Source organism: Onychostoma macrolepis, chromosome 11, assembly GCF_012432095.1.
Source record: "Onychostoma macrolepis isolate SWU-2019 chromosome 11, ASM1243209v1, whole genome shotgun sequence".
Taxonomy (NCBI): domain Eukaryota; kingdom Metazoa; phylum Chordata; class Actinopteri; order Cypriniformes; family Cyprinidae; genus Onychostoma; species Onychostoma macrolepis.
Genome location: NC_081165.1, coordinates 25,991,301 through 25,997,511, shown reverse-complemented (window position 1 = coordinate 25,997,511; position 6,211 = coordinate 25,991,301).

Sequence of the window (6,211 nt, the reverse complement as noted above, 5' to 3'; positions counted from 1 at the left end):
CAACACAGACCTGCTGTGTCATTTCATGAAAATAATGCATTGAAATTAATGCAATAAAAATTAGGTTAGTGTATTATTGATGAAGTATACTTATTAAACAACATCTCTGTAAGTTCTGAAGAGCTATTGAATTGCCCAAGCCCACTTATGCATATATCTTTTGGAAAATCATATAGAGACAAACACAGCTGCTTTCATGTTGTTTTTTCTTTAAAATTATTGTATAAATGTAATAGGACTGATGCAGATATTAAAAGTCTCCAGAAAGTTCTATGAACACACAGTTACACTGGGAATGACAGTACTGAAGAGAAAAGCAATAAACATTCGATTCTGGTTTATTTGTAGCACTTTCACAATACATATTGCTTCTAAGCAGCTTTAAAGATAATTCTTGTTTCAATGTTAAAACTAGAAAGTATTCTGTAATAAGCCACAAATCAAAGTAATGTCCATATGGCAGTAACATAGGCCTATAACACAATATATGGTTAACATAATGTATTCAGCTAAGCAGTCACAACAAATGTGTTAGACCAGTGTTTCCCAACCTTTTTTCTGCCACGGCACAGTTTTGATATGTAAAAAAATCCCACGGCACACCACTAAGCATTACAAAAAAAAAAAAAAAAGATGGAAAGGCGAAATGTTTTTTTTTTTTCAATAATTAAACATTGCGTCATCAGAGTTGGTAGCTATGTTGGCTTTATATGATCAGACACTTGCACTTAATTTCTGAAAATCATACTCACTTGGACTTAATGAGGATTTTGACGAGCGAGTGACGGAGATCTGTGTTTTGTCCATCATTAGAACAGCCACATCTGAGGCAATAAATTAATAGCATCATGTTTTCATCAGTTTGCGGATTATAGAGTTTATTGTAGCTATATGGGCGCTCAGTTTCTCTTGTTGTTAATGCATTTGGCCAAAATCTCACGATATAAAAGATGAACAGCTCTGATATTTAAAATGTCAAAAGTGTATTGGCTACAACTAGACATCAAATGCTAAGACTATTCTCTGCTCTTTATACACACAAAAACAGCTTGTAATGATTACAATATAAGGATAATATGTGACAGTTTTGTATGTTGATCCAGCATCATCTGAAGTCTTCACAATTTTTGGTGTCGTCATCTTTGCAATTGTTGGATCCAAACTGGTGCTGGCATAATCTAATTAAACACATAACCAAATACAAATATTTATTCTTAAATGAAACAACCATCTCAACTATTGTAGAATTACAAAATCTAAAATAAAAGATTGTTTTCATATTGTATTTATAGCTCAACAGAAATACTAATTCTGCTTTGAAACTGGTTAAAGTTACATTTTTTAAATTATTTATTTTAGTTTTTTTCCCTTTGTCTTCATGATCTGGTAGTAAAATGTTGCATACACTGTAAAAAGTGAAAGTTGACTTAACTTAAAAAAATTTAGGAAACCCGTTGCCTTAAAATTATTAAGTACATAATAATTAAAAAAAAAAAAAAAAGTTAAGTGAACTTGACAATTCAATTAACTTATTATTTTTAATGATCATTTACTTAAAAATTTTAAGGCAACGGGTTTCCTCAATTTTTTTAAGTTAAGTCAACTTATCACTTTTTACAGTGTATGAATATTCAAAGGTAATTAATACCTATCTGATTACATGCCAGTTCTGAACCCAGAACAGATACACTGGTTTTTGGTCCAAGTGTGAGTCCGGTTCCGAAGACTTTGACCTCCAGCCCATCCACCAAACTAAGAGATGCACCCGTGTCGACTCCAAGCCCAACTTTCACAGCAACTGGACCGGCTTGAGCTGATGCACTGGCAACTTCAGCCCGAGCCATTGCTGCAGCTCCAGTCAGACTGGCTTCAGCACCAGCCGAGGCGTTTGGACCTTTGGCTTCTGCCTCAAATACACTGTATTCAGCACGAGCTCGTCCAACTACTGCTTCTGCAAAGGCTCCAACCTTGGGAATCCTCTTTCCTGGTTCATTTTCAGGACCTACTACATATGTTCCAACTTGAGCATAGGTGCTTTCTGCTTTGGCATCTGCTGGTCTGTCAGTAGTATCAATTATTTTAATTATCTCCATGGTGGCTTAATTGTTGGTTTGCGGATATTTTAAAAGTTGAAAAAAGTCTCAAAAGGTCTTTGGTGGAGCGTCACAGGAGCTGCATCTCAGTCATACGAAAGTGCACCTTCTTTCAATCAGTTTCTAAATTGCCAGGTCCCAGAATCATTTTAAACCCAACACAGTATTCCACAGCTGTTCAATATAATCAGGGTTATTACAGTAATCTGAAACTGAAACTAAGCCCATAAAAATATGTTTTCATTACATGAAATAAAATAAATCTTGAATTAAATAAAATAGAATATTACAAAAAAAAAAAAAAAATATATATATATATATATATATATATATATATATATTCAGATTAACATGTCAACATCTCTCATTTTCATTTAGCCTGGCTTAAAATACAAATGAATAAAAACTATATAGACATTTAAAAACAGCAAAAAGTAATAAAAATGACAACAACACTTCATAATTGGTCCGTGTACGTTGCGTTCATTCATTTTTTGATTAAATTTTGAAAACAGAAACATGAGAAAATGGCACCATTTTAATTTTTCGTTTTGTCAAAAAAATAAAAAAACAAGAAATCGCCTTGATTTTCTGTTTTTACATTCAGGGTTAGAAAATGGATAAACAGCTCCAATGTTCGATTTCCATGTGTGGGAGGGAATTAAACGCCCTTTTTCACTGATTGGTCATGCCAAAAATGAAACGGTGCCGTTATCATGTCTTCTTCAGTACTGTGTAACAGAATAAGAGTCCTCCGCTGTTAAAGCGTTTATTGCATGTCGTCTCTCTCTCATCAAACAACCAGACTAACAAATGAACGGGTTTACTTCTGTGCAGGCATAGATTCTCTATGGCAATTATTAGGTGCTTATTGCAGAAATATGTATGTACCTCAGGAGCTGCAGCTACATTACCCTTTTAGTCTATTTCTTTGGCTCACCGCACATTTTATTTAGCTGTCCAGTTATCAAAATCTGTGTGGCAAGGCAAAGCTGTGTGATGCACTGGACAACACGGGGCGAATGCATTTACATTATAGTGAAGCACAGAGCAGTATTGATTTTAGTATATCCAGCAGTCCTAACTTTTATTTTAGACAGTACAGTTTCATTAATAATGAGTATAAATTGATTTAATTTTAGACACAAAACAGTCTGTTTTATTTGATTTAAAACAGAGTCTTTGAATGAATCATTTGAGTCAGTGGTTCAGTGACCCATTTGCTTTGCTCCTGAACAAATCAGCATTTTGAACGAATAGGCTGAATTGATGACTCTATGACTCATTCATCAACACAATGACTTGCCGCCACCTACTGGCGATGCAACCTTCATAATTCAAGTAGCCTATCCAATTGTTTCATTTTGTCACTCATTTCATATTTCTGTAGGCTACTCAAAATGTTTTTGTTTAAAACATTAATCTCATTCCATAATGAAATTGCTGCGTTAATGCATTTACTGCTGTCTGAGCAGCATTAATTGTGTAAATACATTAACTTAAGATGCAGCTTCTGTGCCACAGTGCAAAGATGGCTTTGCCTGGCATTTCTGCAATAAGCACCTAATATTTGCCATAGAGAATCTATGCCTACACAGAAGTAAGCCCTGTCTAGGCGCTGCCCCATGGTTTGTGTCAAGCCATTTGTTAGTCTGGTTGTTTGATGAGAGGGAGATGAACGCAGGAGTTGCAATAAATACTTTTATTCTGTTGCACAAAACTGAAGACGACATGATGACGGCACCATTTGATCATTGCTTGACCAATCAGTGGAAAGGGGCGTTTCATTTCCGCCCACACGTGGAAATCGAACATTCAAGCTGTTTATCCATTTTCTACCCCTGAATGTAAAAACGGCAAATTTTTTTTGAAAAAATGAAAAACGAAAATGGTGCCGTTTTCTCATGTTTCTTTTTTCAATTTTAAATAAAAAAACGAATGAACGTACACGGACCATAATTACAAAAATTTTAACTGAAATTAATATAAAAAGTAGAACATATAAAAAAAATAAAATCTAATTCAAAATAATAACAAAAACTGCACTGGTATTAAAAACAGGTGTTATCAAATTAAGAAAGAAAATACATTTTTTAAATTAAAAATAAACAAAATAAATACATTCATGAGTTAATAAATAAATTAAAATTAAATTGTTTTATTTTATTTTTTATGGTAGCACAATTTTAATTAGTCTAAAATGATTTTGTGGTGAAGTAAATACTACAGAAAAACAAATGTAATTTGTACATTAAACAATTTAGTTCAGGCAAGAATAAAAAAAGAGTAAATTCAATATTAGTACTCAATTTAAGCTTGTAGAATTTAAAGTTTGAACTTATAAGTATTGTTTGTTATTTTTACAAAGATTGTTTAAGTAAATATCAACGTCATGATCCCGTTGTTCCCATCATGCACTTGGGCATGAATAATTAATAAGGCACTTTTTTATTTTTGCTGTTTTCGAGATGTATTTACACTGTTTTATGGTTGCTTTTGTTGTTAGGTTAAGTAACTTGCTCTTTTGTGACATCTGGAGTTAATTTTTTACTCAGAATGACCCATTCATACTCAAACACTATTCACTGATTGTCACCGTCATTGTGTATCGTGTGCCAAGTATTCAGGTCTCTGTGTTCATTTAGTTAATAACTGTATTGAGTCAACATATTACCTTAAAATGAATAACGAGCTTTCTACTTGCTTAATTATGTGATTGTAACTTAACCACATGCGTTATAGGCTTTTTTCCCCCAGTGCTATGTTGTTTGAGTAAAGTTTACAAACCGTGACTGAGTGAAATGTACTTGAGTATTGTAGGGTAAACTTAAAATAATTAAGTAGAAATTACTCATCAAACTCTACCTGGCCACGTTAAATTTACTTATTTTCCTTAATTGCTAATTTTAGATAACTTAGTTAAGTAGATTTTACTTAATTCCGTATTTAAATTTTACTTTAAAAATATGGGTGCAAAAACTTGCAAAATAAAAATTAAGTAAATTTAACTTCTTGTTTTTTTCAGTGAGTACTTGATTCTCTTCATTGGTTAAAAAATTGGGTAAGATTTCACGAATATGAGGGTATCATAAACATTTTCTTCAATTCACATAATATATAACCACTATATTTTTTATAAACTGTGAATATTCTAAACAATATCATGACTCATTTTTAACATTTAAACAGAAGTGTGGCTCTAGTAATGCCAAGACCATAGGTGTGATACTAAACATGCATGAACTGATAAAAATATGTGCCTTCAGTGTTTCTTCAGATAAACCAAATGCATCAAGCAAATAAATGGAAATACCCTAAGAGGGCAGTTGAGAAATTGAAAACAAAATAAAATACAATTTGGGATCTCTGCAGCTGCCTTTAACAATAAAATATGATGGTCAAATTTTCTCACAAACATCATTGTAATATAAATTATTTTTAAGATATGGTCCCCTTTTGTACAATTTAAAGTTGTGATGACTGTAATTTGAAATTAAACGTGAAATTATTTATTTTATTTTTTAAGGGTATGCTATCATAGTTCATTCAACCTGCATATATAAACATTTTGTATTTATTTATTTCATAATTTATTTGTTTATTTCATAATTTATAATAATTGCTTGTTTAGTGTTTTTTTTAATGATACATGTTGGGGTGGGAAAATTGTATTCTCTAACGATATATAGTTTTATATTCTGTATTGTTCATAGGGGTTCTATAACAATAAAAACAGAGTTGAAAAAATAATTTCTTCATATTCCACAACACATCATTTTCGACAATTTGCAAGCATATTTATGCCCCTAAATTAAAAAGTTTTCAAAGTTTTTCCAACAATTCAATAGGTCAAACTGACCTATAGCATAATAAAAACATATCATATGAATTTTAGTATTAGATATACTATTAGTTAATATTAATATTTTAAAATAGGTTTTTATTTTGATATTTTCTGATTCATTTTAGATTATTAATTTTGTTGATTAACCTTTATTTCAGTTCATATATATATATATATATATATATATATATATATATATATATATATATATATATATATATTTTTAAACTTATTTTTATTTTATTTTATTGTTTTTATTTTATTTTTTATTTCA